We start from the raw sequence: 16,417 nt of genomic DNA, 5'->3' as shown, positions 1-16,417 counted from the left end.
ACGAAAATCACCTCCCAATTGAAGTGGACTCGTCGGTCAGTAACGGACATGCTCAGGAAGAATTCCCCTCGGTCCATATCCTCAACCGAGAAAACATCCTCCCGGACTCCGAGCAAAATGCCGCCAGACTGCCCCGTAGAAGGCAACCACTGTCAGGCAAACTGGTGGCGGGATAGCCCCTGGAGCTCATGCATACTAAAATCTTGGCGAATCGTCTCTTGCAAGCCCACAATGTCAATCTCCTCTTGGCGCAAATACTCCATGAGCTGACGCCTCCGGCCAGTGAGGCCGAAGCCCCTGATGTTCCAACATAGGAGCTTCATTTAATAACCTCAGTGGAGTTCCTAGGCCCCGCAAGCGGGGCCGAGCTAGCCCGCCCGTCAATCGAGGGTCGGGGGGATGCCTTCACCGGACGGCCACGCCGCCCTCGCGTAGGGGGGGGGGCAGCGGAGGACTCCGGTCCGAGGGAAGAGGACCTGGAGGTAGACCCACACACCTCTAATCGGTGTTCAGTGGGGTTGAGACGAGTGGGAGGACGCCCACGCAGCTCCTTCACCGGGGGAGGGACTGCCGAGGGAGTCTCCACCACAGTTTCCAGAGGAAGCGCAACACTATCCCTGGTCTCTCTATGACCAGGGTCAGTGTTCGCCGAGGTGCTGGGGTCACCACGCGCAGCACAAGCACGGGCTTCAGCCTACGCCCCATCAAGCCGCTCCTTGGCGCAAATAGCAGAGATCTGCTCAAGGATGGGCCCCTTCTCGCCACGGAACATGATGCCACTTTCGAAAGCCACCTCTGCCAGATGGGACAACGGAGCGGAGCCAAGCACAGAAGACCGAGAACCATAACAGGAAGGACCAGAAGGGATGGGGGAAGTACCTGGGCACAAGTCACGGGCAGCCGCTCGCATGGCAGCCTTCTCCTGGATCGACGGAACACGGCCATCCAGAAGGACCCGGGACTGGCTCAGTCGCGCACTCTGACGTGTGGCCACCAGAGGAGAGGCCCCGCCCCGAAGCTTGGAGCCCGCCGCGGTAGGGGTCACCACGACCAGGTCCAAGGGCGGAAGCGGCTCTAGGTCCGGGGACCCCAAGGCTGGAGAAGGGGGGAACCCCGGTGACCGCGAGTAGCAGACCACCCCAGGAGAGCGCAGCGACAATAAGGGGCGCACCTCCATCCCCACACTCACCACGTCCTCCTCCACGAATTCCTGGTCAGCCACCGGGGTTGCAACAGGGGGAGGGACTGCCATGAGCAGAGACCCACCCCCCGACGCCACCTGAGAGGCCGTCCCAGTAGGGAAGGAAGACCCACCACCAGTAGAAACCGGGCTACGTTGCCCATCAGACGTAGGAGGCGGAACCTCATCATCATCATCCTCACCAGAGGAGCTCTCCCCAGATGAGGCCCCATCGCCACCATGCCCCTCACCCTGATGAGGCACAGTGCCATCGGGTGCCGGCCCAAGCAGATCCTGAGGGGCCAGGGACTCAAGCTCGAAGGTGAGGCGCACTCCTTTCTTGCCGAAGTAGAATACCAAGGACAGACCATCAATCTCGGCTGGAGCGAGGCAGAGAATCTCAATGCGGGCGGGGCCATCATCCTCGAAGGAAGCCAGATCAGCGGTCACCAGCTTGCCCACTGGCTCAGAGATCGCCTTGAGGATGTGGGCAAGCTTGCCACCCCGCGGCGCCGCCCGACCGCCACGAGTCAAGCCGTAGACAAGGACCCACACCTTCTCCAAAGAAGGCACTGGGTCAGGCTCCGCATCAGCAGCACGGACGGAGATCATGAACTTGTGGATGGGGCAGCGGATGAAGTCGTGGGAACACACACGGAGCAGCTCAACAGACGGGAAGGGGACCGAGAAGGAAAGGGGGGCCGTCTCGGTCACCTCCCAAGTGAAATCGGAGTCGCGGAAGTCGCCAATGTAGGCGGTGAGTTCAGCCTGGATGAGGGCAGCCGAGATCACCACCCCAGACGGCAAGTCCTGCCCGGGGGCGAGAGTGACCGTCGCCAGGTGCGGCCGAACTGCCTCCTCCTCAATCTCAGCATCCACATAGTAGAAGCCGCCCCCCTCAGTCCCATACCCGAGGTAAGCAAGGGTCGTGGGGCATCGGGGAGGGGCCTCACATTCTGACCAGAAATGTCCCGCGCAGCCACAATTGATGCACATCGTCTCCTCACGGGTCCTGGGGCAGCCGACATGAGATGGAGGCTCCAGAGCCACCTGCTCAGGAGCCTCGGTTGGGACTGGACAAACGGCCACCCCATGGGACTTCTTCTTATGCTTCTTCTTCTTCTTGTTCTGAGTAGGAGCAGCTTGTTGTTCCGGAGACCGGCGCAGGGGAGAAGACCGGACCGGCCGGACCTCGCCCCGCCGCCTATCAGTGGCGGCATCGTGCGGCGAACGACGACTATCCCCCCCCCCCCCCCCCCCCGAGGGGAGACCCGGCCATCATCCCCCTGCCGCACGGACGGGCCATCTCACGGGGCGTAGGAGCTGCCCAACCCTGACCCGCGGCGACGCCAATCGCCATACGAGGGGCGGGGAGTTCCCGGCCAGAATACGTCTCCAATGTATCTATAAATTTTTATTGCTCCATGCTATTATTCTTAATATACTAAACCTAGCTAGGTTTGATTTACCAGGATTTTTTTGACTTTTTTCTATCAGTAAAAATCTGACCAATAGGGTGATGACACGACAATTAGTGGGGCATCTGGGCGTGTAGGCGTCGGGGTGGACCTAGCGATTTAGGTTGCGAGTTGGGGACATTCTTTCTGCCCGCAGATGCGCTGCATTCCGGGGTGTTTGATTTGGTCACGTCGTTTTTGTCTGCTTGCTGTTTGGCCTGTGGTTGGCTGCATGGCACGTGATTCGTGGGCTGGCTGCTGCATGTGCGTCTGCGTGCTGCCCTGGTTGATTTACTGTGTTTTTTTTTCTATGTTTCTCTGCCATTCGGTTGCATGCCGTTTGAGTTTTTGCTTCTCTATACGTGCGTGTCCATCCACGTGTTGCATGGATGGTGGTCATTGTACGACGTTGTTATACGTCGAGCGCGTTGTGTTTTTAGGAGGTCGCCACGTTATTCGGTACTACCACCGTCTGTTTAGAGGTTGACGTGTGTTCGGCTTCCAGGCGGTGCCGCTCTTGCCATATGGTCTCGAAACAGTTTTTCTCGATCGTTCTGCATCCTTTTGGTTGATTCGCTTTAGGTTTCTTGTTCCTCGGAGACGCTATATATAGGTGGCTCTCCCCGTTCGTTTTCTTTGCCTCACGGGCTGCGGTTTCTATTTTATGCCTATTGATGGTTCGTCCTGCCTCTGCCCGGAGCCGGAGCGACTTGCCTCGCCCAGGCAGCCATCCTGATCCTGGGATTCGAGGAGCCGTCATTAATCGGGCGTGTAATGGTCGGAGCAGCGCTGCTGCTCGAGGTCGTCGTGCGTTAATGAGAGAGGATGCCGTTGGTGGCCAACGGTCCGATGTTCGTTCATTGCGTCGGGTCGCCATGCGGTTCGTCGTCCTATCAGCCATGCGGTCAATGGTTGGTTTGTCCATCTGCTTGCTTCTCTCTTGATTGTTTTCCCTTCCTGTATGATTACTGGGTGTTTACGTGTTTCTTTTCTTGATCTTTGTATGGTTTGGGTCTACATCTTATAATGATTCATCTGCCGATGGGTTGTATATTCAGACGGCCACAACCTCGGCGCCCCGGGCTACAATGAAAGCGGCTGTGGCGGGGATGGGACGGACGATGCTCCTGCTGCGTGCGGAGCTCGCGTGGAGGCGGCTCATGCATCTGGTGCGCCTGCAGGAGGCAGCGGTATTGAACTCTTGATGGCGCGCATGGGCATGGCATATGTCGTGAGGCGAAGCAGCCCGTGGGCGCGAGGTCGCCCGCTCGATGGTGCCGTCGTGCGGGTTTCCGGGGATCCGTCTTGGGTGCTGGAGCTATCACGCAGCCGCCACTCCAGTCACTGCCTCCGGCCGCTTGCAAGTCCTGCGGAGACAACTGTTCTCTAGGCCCGTTTACCTGTGGGAGCCGCGCCGGTGCTTGGAGAGAGAAGGTTGCGGCGGTATGGCGCTCATGATGCATGCCACGGTCCGCGGTCTACCTCGGTCAAGGTTAAGCTCGAGGGCGGGAGCTGGCGGTGCGCTGGGGAACCGCCGGAACGAGATTAGTTTGGCAAGATCCGGATGGGAGGAATCTCCGCTGCTTCCCGGGGTCGCCGTCGTGGTCGTGCCGCCGTGCTCCACAGTCTGGAGCATTTTACAGTGCATCCGGACGATATGGACCGTCCGTCGGAGCGAATTCGACAGTCCAGATCCGATGCAATACGCTGATGTCACGTGTATTATATCAGACCCCGAGGGGCATTTTCGGAAGAAAAAATATTTCGAACTGATCTGATTTTTCCTCCCAAATATTTTGAGGGTATTCTCGGTATGAATTGTAGGGCTATTTTCAGTTCGATATTTATCCGTTCGCTAGGGTTTATTCCTCGCCGCCGCTACGGTTTTAATCCTCGCCGGCAGGATCTAGCCGCTCGTCGCGGCCCCTTCCTCCCTCGTCACCGGCAGGATCTAGCCGCGCGTCGCGGCCCCTCCCTTCCTCCACCCCAATTCCCTCGCGGTCTCGCACCACCTTTTCAACGAACACGAGAGGAGGCCCACTTCCCTCCCCGCGGCGGCCGCCGGCGAAGAGTCGGCGCCATCCCACCTCCCAGTCCTCCATGCGGGTGCCTATAGCCACAAGGTTATAGGCAACCTCTTTCACACACCCCAATTGGTTGTTTGCGTCCTCTACACATCATTTCTCAGCCATGGCTGCAGCTTTGATCTGGCCATGCATCTCGTCCGATGGCAAGGTGGTTGGGTATGGATCATGTTCTGCGGGACAAGATGAAGCCGGCCGCCGGCCTCGACGGCCAGCCCCATTCGTCCAGCCCCGACTGTTTAATCTACGGACGTTCAATCGTTGCATTCAACATGTATTCTTTCAATTTGGCTGATAGGTGAGATTTGGAGATCAATAGAGATGATAAGCTATTAATTTTGGAATGTACTATAAACAATTCATAGCTTATGTTGCTCAATATTTATGATGCTCGCTTCTTCTTGTGCAATTGCTGGACTGGGATCAACAGACTTGGCATGTGCTTTATATGAAAAATTAGATTCACATGGGATATCCACCTTTTCAAGATTTTTGTTAAGTCTTATTATGATGTTTTAGCCTTGTTAAAGGGAGAGTAATGGTCCTCGCAAAAAGCAGAGAGAAAGGAATGAGCATTCGATTCTTTCATATGTTGCATTTCATTCTTCCGTGTTTAGTTATGTCCAACATTTGTTACATGCACACACTTGACAAGGTTAGTACAAGTAGTAATTTTTTCTCTGTTTTGCAGGGCTATGACAGAACATGCTATGTGATTCCCTGAGGCAGGATGGATGTACCATGGCCACACCACTGTGCTCCTGAAGGTGAACGCTTCAATTCAGTGTTGCAGCACCTGCAGAGGCCCCCTATGGTACGTGCTTTTACTCTTGTTATCCTATGCTCTATTTTTTGGCTTTGCGGCCTGCCTACGAGACATAGCTGGGATTGCGTGTTGAATCAGGCAGTATTTTTGACTTCTGTTGTGAGGCTATGCTCATGCTTTAATAAATTTTTCTCTCGTATGAAAATAGACATATCATAATCCATTATTCTTCTAGGGTTGCCCCAGGCACCATTAGTGTTACATGGTAGTAAAAAGCAAATATAGATTTCTACGAGATCCCGTAGAGACCAAATTTATTTCAAGCAAAATATAGTAACCAATATTATTGAAGTTTTACAACTTGACTCATGTGCAATGGACTAAGAAACGGCTAGGAAACCTTCTTCGGGACTAAAACCCAACCACACCCTACTCTATCGCTTTATGGCCAAGTGTACACTCCACATGTAAGAATGAACCACAATGCTAGATTAACTGCTTGCATCCTCGTCGTCTTCAACCGCAGCTGCATCCGATTGCCTAGCATGGTACTGCTTGAACCTACTCCTGTATTTCATTTTTTTGTAGGGTGAATCGACAAGCACAACATGTAGCTCTCTTCTAAATTTGTCGATGTAGGCCTGCATGCGAGGATATGTTAGTATCGTTCCATATGTTTCAGAAAATGACAGAATTTTAGGTGTTACTCTACGTACTTCGTCATATTGCAACCTCAGTTTTACTCCCGTAAATAATTCGATGTTCTTCAGCATGTACAGTGCACAACAAGAACTGCAACATTTTATGTTGTTAGATCAGCATTTCAGATATTAAGAATCTAAAACAAAAACAAAATCTAATATTGTTGACTGACGTCTCATCGAATTTTGGCACATTAATATTCCATACTGGCCATTGCATCACGTTAATGTGTTCCCATGCATTGCTTTCAATCCCATTGACTCGCATCGCTGCTCTTAGATGTGCTTCCATCCCACGTACTTGCATGCCCAATGGGATGAGAAGTTGCCTACGATTAATACTTACATACGATGTTAAATCCTTTCTTATAATTAAATATGTTGAAATTCTCACCACATTATTTACTTCTCTGGGTATCATACAGTGGAAAAGTGAATCAAGAACCTGAATCTCCTTCCTTCTGGGGTTTACGACCACAAGGAACCAGTGGGTGTTTAAACTATTCGTAGGTAGGAAAACCTGGAGTGCACAGATAATTAGATCAACGTGCATAGTAATAAGAAAATCTGTTCTACGTCAGCTTAAAATACCATATCATGTTCAGGTAGGTGGTGCCTTGTGTTGTTCCAGGAATGCCTGCCAAAGCGTCCTCGTAGCACTCCTCTATCCTACCATCTCTTTCGAGTTTAGCGACGCCGGCCACCCTCTCAATGTAAACCAGTTGGCCGTCCCTTGTGTCAATTGGTTGATCATGACGCATGAGCTGGATCGCAGCATCAACCGCCTACAACAATAATCAAGTTAATTGTATTGTACAAAAATGAAACTTCATAAACTAATTTGTGAAATACTATCTTACTTCGTCACCCAATCATACGCCATCTTCAGATTCATCTTTATGGGTGAGGCATTGCAAATGCTTTGATAGCACAACAATGTCATCAACTAAGACCATTTGTTTTTCAAGATTTGTAGTGTTGATCAGTGACGCCACGAAATCCTGTCGAACCACGTCTAGCTGGTCCTTCTGGGTTTCAGGAACTTCTGACCTCTTTTTTAAGTTGTTAGAGCCGATTTTCCTCTTTTTACTGTTCGTGTCCTCGGAATCATTTGTACACTCTGATGGAGTCTTGTTTTTCCTTTTTTTTTCTCAGTGTCGTATGAAGCATACTCGTCATTCTTAAATAATTGCAATACCACCCTTTTCTTTTCGCCCCCATGATTTGGTGGCGTCGATTCAACCATACTTACTTGTTGCTGCTTTTGAAAGGATTCATCATGGCTGTCATCATCTGTGATGGCACGGGGCTCTTCAGGATCTCGCGATCCCGTAGCCTTCACAAAGTGCTGCTTACTCCGTCTGTTGAACGGATTCTGTCAGACGAAATAAACCGCGTGTTAGCCTAGAAGATTCTTGCTCAATTATAGGTAAAATGTGCATCACCTGGAAATCTTCAAGGCTTGTGGTGGCTTTGGAATGCATTTGCTTATCAAAACTAGGAGCTCCCTGGATATCATCCACCTCTTTCAAAAGATTATGAACACCACTGAGATCCTGTTTGATTTTTGCAGCAGCTCTTTCGAATGCTTCATCCTGTACGTGGAAGATCAAATGTTATTTCTGAAACGACAATGATTGTTTCATAATTAAGTTAACATGCGTACGTCAAAATCTTCATCAAGATTCTTCATGGGGGGCTCCATGTCATCATTTTTTATTCCCTGCTTACAATCGTGCTTAGCAGCGACCTCCGTGACATCCTTTTGTTTCCCCTGGTCAGAAGCCTGCTCAACATTCTCAACAAAGGCCTCCATTGGGTGTGAAGGTGCCCCGAGGTCAGAGAGATGTATGTCCTCCACTCCTGGAAATATTCCATCGTGTTTTTTCTTTAAAAAATACATGTTAGTCTGGGGTGTTTTGATAGTAAACTAAATTAGAAAAAAACTTGTACACGTAAATTTCCAATTATATATACTAATCTCATAATTCTAGGCTTACCTTCAATTCTTTGATGAGGTCCTCCATGAGCTTGCCATTTGTACGGGTACGCCTAAGGCACTCATCCATTTTCTTTTCAAGGGTGCACATCCTATGGTTTTGTTCTGTACCGGACTCCCGCACGAGGGAGGCAACTTCTTGCAAATCTGTCAATACACGTCCGACGAGTACCTTAATCTGAGACTTTGAAACAGTTAGAATCATATAACTTCATACTAGTTGGAATGTTACAATATATATTTGTGCCTGATGTAACTCATTTACCTGAGCGCCAGTCTTCGGTTTGGCCAGCGTACCATCTCGTGCTGGAATGAAAGGCCTCATCAGGTCCTCAACATACTGCAGTTTAGTGTCGTTAGTATGATTTAGGAAATATATATGTTACATAATCCAGGCAATGTGCTGACATTTTACCTCTCCAACTCCCAGATAATTATTTTGGATTATATTGTCAACCTTTTTTGCCTTCTCCTCGCTCCAGTTCTGGATCAGCGGCCTTAACCTTGATTCATACGAGATGCTAGAGTCCAATTGGTGCACTCTGAACTTCTCGTAGTACCATTTCTGCATGACAACAAAAGCAGTTTACAAACATTCCCGTACATTATGTAATGTATGTCAGGTAACTGATAATTGTACTACTACGAATTACCTGCAGCAGTGGTAGATTCCCCTCCAGAATTGCCTCACCATTTACAAAATTCTTCATGCTATCCATAAGATAGTCAAGCGTTAGCTGTCCAAGATTTGTGCCCTTTATCGTCTCAACGTTTCTAACAATCCCAATATATTTGTTATCGACATACTCCTCTTTTGTTCGGCATACATATTTGCCTATGGTGTACAAGACAAATGGCCTAACAAAATTTGGTGTGCTGTCGACTTTCATCTTGGCTAGCAATCCTTTGAAAGTTATTTTGGTGTCATTACGGTCTTTCAGTTTCTTCCACAACTCCATATTATCATCAAGATTTGAAGGGACGTGCTTCTTCCCATGGCAGGGCATGCCTGTTATATGCGCTACATCTTCTAGTGTGATCCTACATGGTCTCCCATTGATGATAAAGGCATCCTGCTCTGCATCATATGAATTAGCGATGGCCAGGCAGAGTACACGTTTAATTTTGATGCTAGGTGTCTTGAGAAGTCCACCCAGTCCTATCAACTAGATGTACATCCTTTGCTGCATGTTTAATCCGTTTATGAACTCCTCATATGGCGGCAAAGAAGCATTCTGGGTTCAATGGATGTGCAAGTGTGATTAGATTCAGCATGGTATACAATTTAAACACTCATACAGATGAATACAACTTATATATACCAACATAAAAATTGTGCTCTACGCTACTGCATGAGGTACAAGCATGCTGAGTTCCATGTATGTGCAAATACTATCATGTGATTCAGCTTGGTTGCGTTTGAACGGTCATCTAAGGTAATCTCCATTGCAAGGCACTTATCTAAAATAAAATAAAGATTGGAAAATAAAAAACTATCCAACCGTGGTCTCCTCAACTCTAGGCGCTAATCATGGTCAGTAGTATGGAATTAAAACATGGGCCATTGATGCCTTCCATAACTCGTGCGGAAGGAAAAAAAGAAGGCAAGCGCCCGCTGCACTAATTGGCATCGACTAGACCAGACGCTAAGATTTAGCCTGGAATTAATCAATGAACTGCCAATCTGGTAGGAAACAAATCCTAGCGCCCTCCCCTAACGCCCCCCAACTTAATTTGTTTACAAACGTGCTGAGTTACATGAATATGCAAACAACGAGTGGGGTCGCAGCAAGAGATCATGGGAGGAAGATCGTGGCACGAAAAATAGCAGTGGCTGAGATCGTGGGGAGTTACACTACTAGGAAAAGGCCTACTAGTGGCGCACCAGTTTTGCCTACTAATGGCGCACTACTGGTGCGCCACTAGTACCACGCCACTAGTATTAAATACTAATGGCGCACCACTGGTGCGTCGTTAGTATCTGGTATACTAATGGCGCATCACGCCGTGCGCCATTAGTATAGACCAACATGCGCCATTAGTGTGCCTCCCAGGGGCGATATTTACACATGTGCTTTGCCATACTAATGGCGCACTGTGGGGTGATGCGCCATTGCTATTTTTGAATTTTGAATTTGGATCTGGATCGCGATTTTTTTGCCCTTTTTTTGCTCTTTTTTTGCACGATATTTTTTCAAATTTTGTTCTTGTTTTTGGATCTTGTACGTTCTTTTGCCGTGTTCTTTTGCCGGAGAGGAGTTCGCCGGAGAGGAGGGCCGAGGTCACCGGAGAGGAGGAGGAGGAGGTCATCGGAGAGGCGCTCGCCTACATCGCTGGAGAGGAGGAGGAGGTCGCCGGAGAGGAGTTCACCGGAGCATCGGAGAGGAGGAAGGAGAAACCATGAGGGGAGGGGAGGAGAGGAGAGGAGGAGCTCACCAGAGAGGAGGGAGGAGAAACCGTGAGGGGAGGGGAGGGGAGGAGAGGAGGGAGGAGGAGGAGGAGGTCGCCGAAGAGGAGGAGGAGGAGGTCGCCGGAGAGGAGGAGGGGAGTATGGTGGAGGAGAGAATGGGAGATGGAGTGGAGGAGAGGAGGAGATGGAGTGGAGGAGAGGTGGAGTGGAGGAGAACAATGAAGAGGTAAGGAGGAGAGGACCCCGCCCAGCCATATATACGACATAGTAATGGCGCATCGTGGGCAGGTGCGCCATTACTAACTTTTTTTTTGATTTATTTTGAATTTTGAAGGCGGGAAGATTGTAATGGCGCACCGTGGGCAGGTGCGCCATTACTAACTTTTATTTTTATTTTTTTGATATAGTTTGAATTTTGAAGGCGGGAAGATAGTAATGGCGCACCATGGGCAGGTGCGCCATTACTGAGTTTGTTTTTTTTGAATTTTTTTGCCTCTCCGGATCTTAAAAGCCCCGTAACTTTTTTTCTGGTAGGTTTTTGAGGATTCTGAAAATGTTTAACGGGGTTCCCCCAGTTAACTCGGATGTATCTTTTCGAGTAGATGATTTTTCATATAAAGAACTTTTTAATCCGAGTTCGTATGCAAAAGTTATGCCCATTTTACAAATTCCAGAGAGATTTTGCAAATAAAGTCGAAATACATATTTGTAAATTTTCCCAACAAGTAGACCACATATCACATGGGAAACTTATTTTCTTTTATTTTTTTGACATTTCCATCATTTTCTTTTATTTTTTCTAAAACTGAAAAGGCGGTCCACTTGGGGGGGGGGGGGGGGGGGGGTGCATTCGGTGGAATTTTTGGGGCAAGTTACTAATGGCGCACCGTGGGAGTGGTGCGCCATTACTAGTTCAACGAACTAGTAATGGCGCACCACACACACGTGCGCCATTAATAGTTTAAAAAAAAATTAAAAAAATTGAAAAAAAATTACTAGTGGCGCACCGTGGATGTGGTGCGCCATTACTAGTTTAACTAGTAATTGCGCACTATCCCCTGATGCGCCATTACTAGTTTTGAAAAAAAAATGTTACTAGTGGCGCACCGTGGATGTGGTGCGCCATTAGTATTTGGACACTAATGGTGCACCAACACATGGTGCGCCACTGCTATATAGTAATGGCCCACCACATGTCTGGTACGCCATTTGTGTCCATGTCATCTATAGCCCTTTTCCTAGTAGTGTTACCAGAGGATTCATGTTTGGCTCCGTTGTTCGGTCTTGCTGGATTCCTGGGTTGCTCCGTCCTTCTGTCTTGCTGGTTTGGGCGGCGCAGAAGGACGAACTATGATCTATGAGGTTTCAAAGGATCCCTATTTATAGGGATCGTAACAACCCGGGCATATATCTACGTATAGATTTCTTTGGTTGGAGGAAATCTAGGGAGGGGATCCACCTGGTTGAATATTAGGGGGGGAGCGTGGAGAGTTTAGCAAAGATAAGTTATGGTTTAAAAAAACCATGGTAAGTTGCGTAACGACACGTAGGTCTCCTGAGAATCACGATCATAAAAAAGATATCATTCCCATTTCTTTGAAAATCAGCCAAAAGAACTGGACTGCTTTTATTATTGCTTATAAGTAGTTCACTGGACCTCTTTTAGGATGAAAACTGGTTCTAAAGTCAACTAAGATTGAGTCTTCACACGTGAAGTATTTTACTCTCTTGTGAAGCTATTTTATTGCCCATCCGATCTTGCATGCTCATGCTCATACCTTTTTTCCTCGTATATGTGAGACCAAATTTTGTTAATAATACTGAATCATGTCTGGTGCTGCTCAAGATGGCACGACACCATGGTTTTCACTTCGGTGAGATTTCGATAAAATAACTGAACTTCGTTCATCTCAGCACTCACTGCAATATTTGCCTTTCAGCCAAAATAGTTCAGCCTCACTGAATTTCGGCCAAAATATTTTAGCACTCGCTGAAATTTTTCTGAAACTTCTAACTAGCGATGTTAATTTTTTTTTGAAACTTCTAACTAGCGATGCCAAAATATTTCGGCACTCGCTGAAATTTTTCTAAAACTTCTAACTAGCGATGTTAAAAGAATTCTGAAACTTCTAACTAGCGATGTTACAAAAATTCTGAAACTTCTAACTAGCGATGTAATTGTTCTGAATGTTGTCCAGACTCCGATGACACTTAAATATAAATTTAAGAATTCAGTTAAACTTCCTAAGCTTCAAAAGTTCTGGTTGTAAAAAGCAAATATATGTTTCAGCGTCTCCCATGCAGACCAAATTTATTTCAAGAATAGTATTTGGAACCAGTACTTTGAAATATTACAACTTGATTAATCCGCACTGGACTATGAACATGGCTAGGAAACCTTCTTCGTGACTAAAACCAAACCACACCCTACTCTACCGCTTCATAACCAAGTGTACACTCCAGATCTAAGAATCAACCACTGCTGGACTAACTGCTTGCATCTTCATGATCTTCAATCGCAGCTGCATCCGATAGGCTAGCATTGTACTTCTTCGGCCTTTTCATGGACTTCAATTTGTTGTAGGGCGAATTAAGAAGGACAACAAGCAGCTCTCTTCTATAATTGTCAATGTATGCCTGCATGGGAGGATATGTTAGTATTGTTCCATATTTTTACAAAATTGACAGAATTTTAGGTGTTACTCTACGTACTTGGTCATAACGCAGCGTAAGATCTTCTCCAGTAAAGAATTCGATGTTCTTCAGCATGTAGAGTGCACAAGAAGAACTACAACAATTAATTCTATTAGCACCATTTCACGTATTAACAATGAAAAACATATTTAGAAGCTAATACTGTTGACTGACTTGTCATCTTGTCTCGGCACAGGAACATGCTTTACTGTCCATTGGGTCACGTTAATGTCTTGCCACGCATGGCTTTGTGGTCCATTGATTCGCAGCGATGCTCTCAGATGTGCTTCCACCCCATGTATCTGCCAAAGTCCATGGTATGAGAAGTTGCTCGCGGTTCAAGGTTAGGTATGATGCTAAATGCTGTGTTATATTGAAAGACGTTTAAAATCTCACCACGTGAACCACTTGTGTGCTTACTACGTAGCTGAAAAGTGAATCAAGAATCTGAATCTCCCTCCTTCTGGGGTTTACAACCACAAGGAACCAGTGGGTGTTCGCCATGTTCATAGGTAGAAAAACCTGGACAACAAAGATGATTACATCAACATGGATAATAATTAGAAAAATAAATGTGTTTATGTCATGGTTAGATGGTACCAGACCATGTCTGAGGTAGTTATCTCCTTTTGTTGTTCCATGACTGCCCGCCAAAGCGGCCTCGTGGCAGTTTTGGATCAGCGTCCTTAACCTTGATGCATACGAGATGGTATAGTCCAATTGGTGCACCCTCCACTTCTCGTAGTACCACGTCTGCATTACAATAAAAACAACTTAGAAAATTTTCCATAAAATTAAATGTATGGTATGTTAATAATGATTGTATTACTTGCAGCAGTGCTAGGTTGCCCTCCAGATTTGCTCCACCATTTACTAGTCCTTCCTTCCCATATCGTTGCACGTAGAACTTTCCAGCATGAAAATTAGCGCAAGTTTCATTACAAAGAGAGGCATTCACGACTAAAAACTGAAGGCATGCACGATCTCCCTTAAGTTTTGCTCAAGCACATCTAGATGTGCTCTAAGTATTGCTTATATAAGTCCTATGTCATTGATTTTATGCTAAGATTCGTGCAAGCCTTTTTTGTCCTTTTTTCTTTTCTTTCTAGACACACCCATATCCCTTCGGTTTAATGGGATTGCATGCAGACTTGGGAAGGAGGGAGTATATAGAATACAAGGATCTCGATCGTTACCGGAGGATTCTCTCGATGGCGACCGGCTCCATTGTCGTTCGCTTTCATCTTTTGCTTCGCCGGCTTCTCCGACGTCACCGACCTGGGAGCTACTTTGGGCAGCGTGCGGTAGTAATTCGGTGTAGTCACGGAAGGCTAGGTATGGGAGGCATGGGGTGGGAGGCGTGGGGTGGAAGTATACGATCTATGCCGTGAAAAGCTTCGTATTTATAGGGGATTCTCAAACAACCGATCACAAGGAAATATTGGGAATTTGGGATCTCACGAAGAGGTAGTTTTAGATCACGTAATGTTTATTTATAGGGGATTCTCTAACAACCCACCACAAGGAAATATTGGGAATTTGGGATCTCACGAAGAGGTAGTTTTAGATCACGTAATGTTTTTTTAGCTAGTTTTTTTATTTTACGATTTTTTTAGCAAGTTTAGATCAGTAATCTCAACCGTGAAGCGTTTGGGCTTCTTGTGCTTTCTTATACGGGCCTATTATAGTGGGATGAGCCCATTTGAAATGTGAACATGAGAAAGGAAGCGAGGACTCCAACGGCTGCGACGAGCCCCGTCCCAATTATTTGTGAAGTATTTTACTCTCTTGTGAAGCTATTTTATTGCCCATCCGATCTTGCATGCTCAAAATCATACCTTTTTTCCTCATATCTGTGAGACCAAATTTTCTTAATAACACTGAATCATTTCTGGTGCTGCTCAAGATGGCACGACACCATGGTTTTCACTTCAGTGAGATTTCGATGAAATAACTGAACTTCATTCATTTCAGCACTCACTGCAATATTTGCCTTTCAGCCAAAATATTTCAGCACTCGCTGAAATTTTTCTGAAACTTCTAACTAGCGATGTTAAAAAAAATCTGAAACATCTAACTAGCGATGTTAAAAAAATTCTGAAACTTCTAACTAGCGATGTAATTGTTCTGAATCTTGTCCAGACTCTGACAACACTTAAATCTAAATTTAAGAATTCAGTTAACCTTCCTAAGCTTCAAAAGTTCTGGTTGTAAAAAGCAAATATATGTTTCAGCGTCTCCCTTGCAGACCAAATTTATTTCAAGAATAGTATTTGGAACCAGTATTGTGAAATATTACAACATGATTAATCCGCACTGGACTATGAACATGGCTAGGAAACCTTCTTCGGGACTAAAACCAAACCACACCCTACTCTACCGCTTCATAACCAAGTGTACACTCGAGATCTAAGAATCAACCACTGCTAGACTAACTGCTTGCATCTTCATGATCTTCAATCGCAGCTGCATCCGATAGGCTAGCATTGTACGTCTTCAGCCTTTTCATGGACTTCAGTTTGTTGTAGGGCGAATTAAGAAGGACAACATGCAGCTCTCTTCTATAATTGTCAATGTATGCCTGCATGGGAGGATATGTTAGTATCGTTCCATATGTTTACAAAATTGACAGAATTTTAGGTGTTACTCTACGTACTTGGTCATAAAGCAGTGTAAGATCTTCTCCCGTAAAGAATTCGATGTTCTTCAGCATGTAGAGTGCACAAGAAGAACTACAACAATTAATTCTGTTAGCACCATTTCACGTATTAACAATGAAAAACATATTTAGAAGCTAATACTGTTGACTGACTTGTCATCTTATCTTGGCACAGGAACATGCTTTACTGTCCATTGGGTCACGTTAATGTCTTGCCATGCATGGCTTTGTAGTCCATTGATTCGCAGCGATGCTCTTAGATGTGCTTCCACCCCACGTATCTGCCAAAGTCCATGGTATGAGAAGTTGCTCACGGTTCAAGGTTAGGTATGATGCTAAATGTTGTGTTATATTGAAAGACGTTTAAAATCTCACCACGTGAACCACTTGTGTTACTACGTAGCTGAAAAGTGAATCAAGAATCTGAATCTCCCTCCTTCTGGGGTTTACGACCACAAGGAACCAGT

At 46.7% G+C, this 16,417-nt stretch overlaps 1 long non-coding RNA gene across 1 annotated transcript; it reads left to right on the top strand.

Moving 5' to 3' along the window:
* The first annotated feature begins 2,942 nt into the window (after nucleotides 1-2,942).
* On the top strand, nucleotides 2,943-4,410 carry LOC120966175 (uncharacterized). Its single transcript, XR_005759377.2, has 2 exons — nucleotides 2,943-3,548; nucleotides 3,696-4,410. It is a non-coding gene; the product is annotated as an uncharacterized lncRNA (long non-coding RNA).
* Nucleotides 4,411-16,417: the final 12,007 nt, after the last annotated feature.

This window comes from Aegilops tauschii, chromosome 6 (assembly GCF_002575655.3).
Source record: "Aegilops tauschii subsp. strangulata cultivar AL8/78 chromosome 6, Aet v6.0, whole genome shotgun sequence".
Taxonomy (NCBI): Eukaryota; Viridiplantae; Streptophyta; class Magnoliopsida; order Poales; family Poaceae; genus Aegilops; species Aegilops tauschii.
Note: the sequence above shows the minus strand (reverse complement) of the source record. Positions and strands in the feature narration are given on the sequence as shown.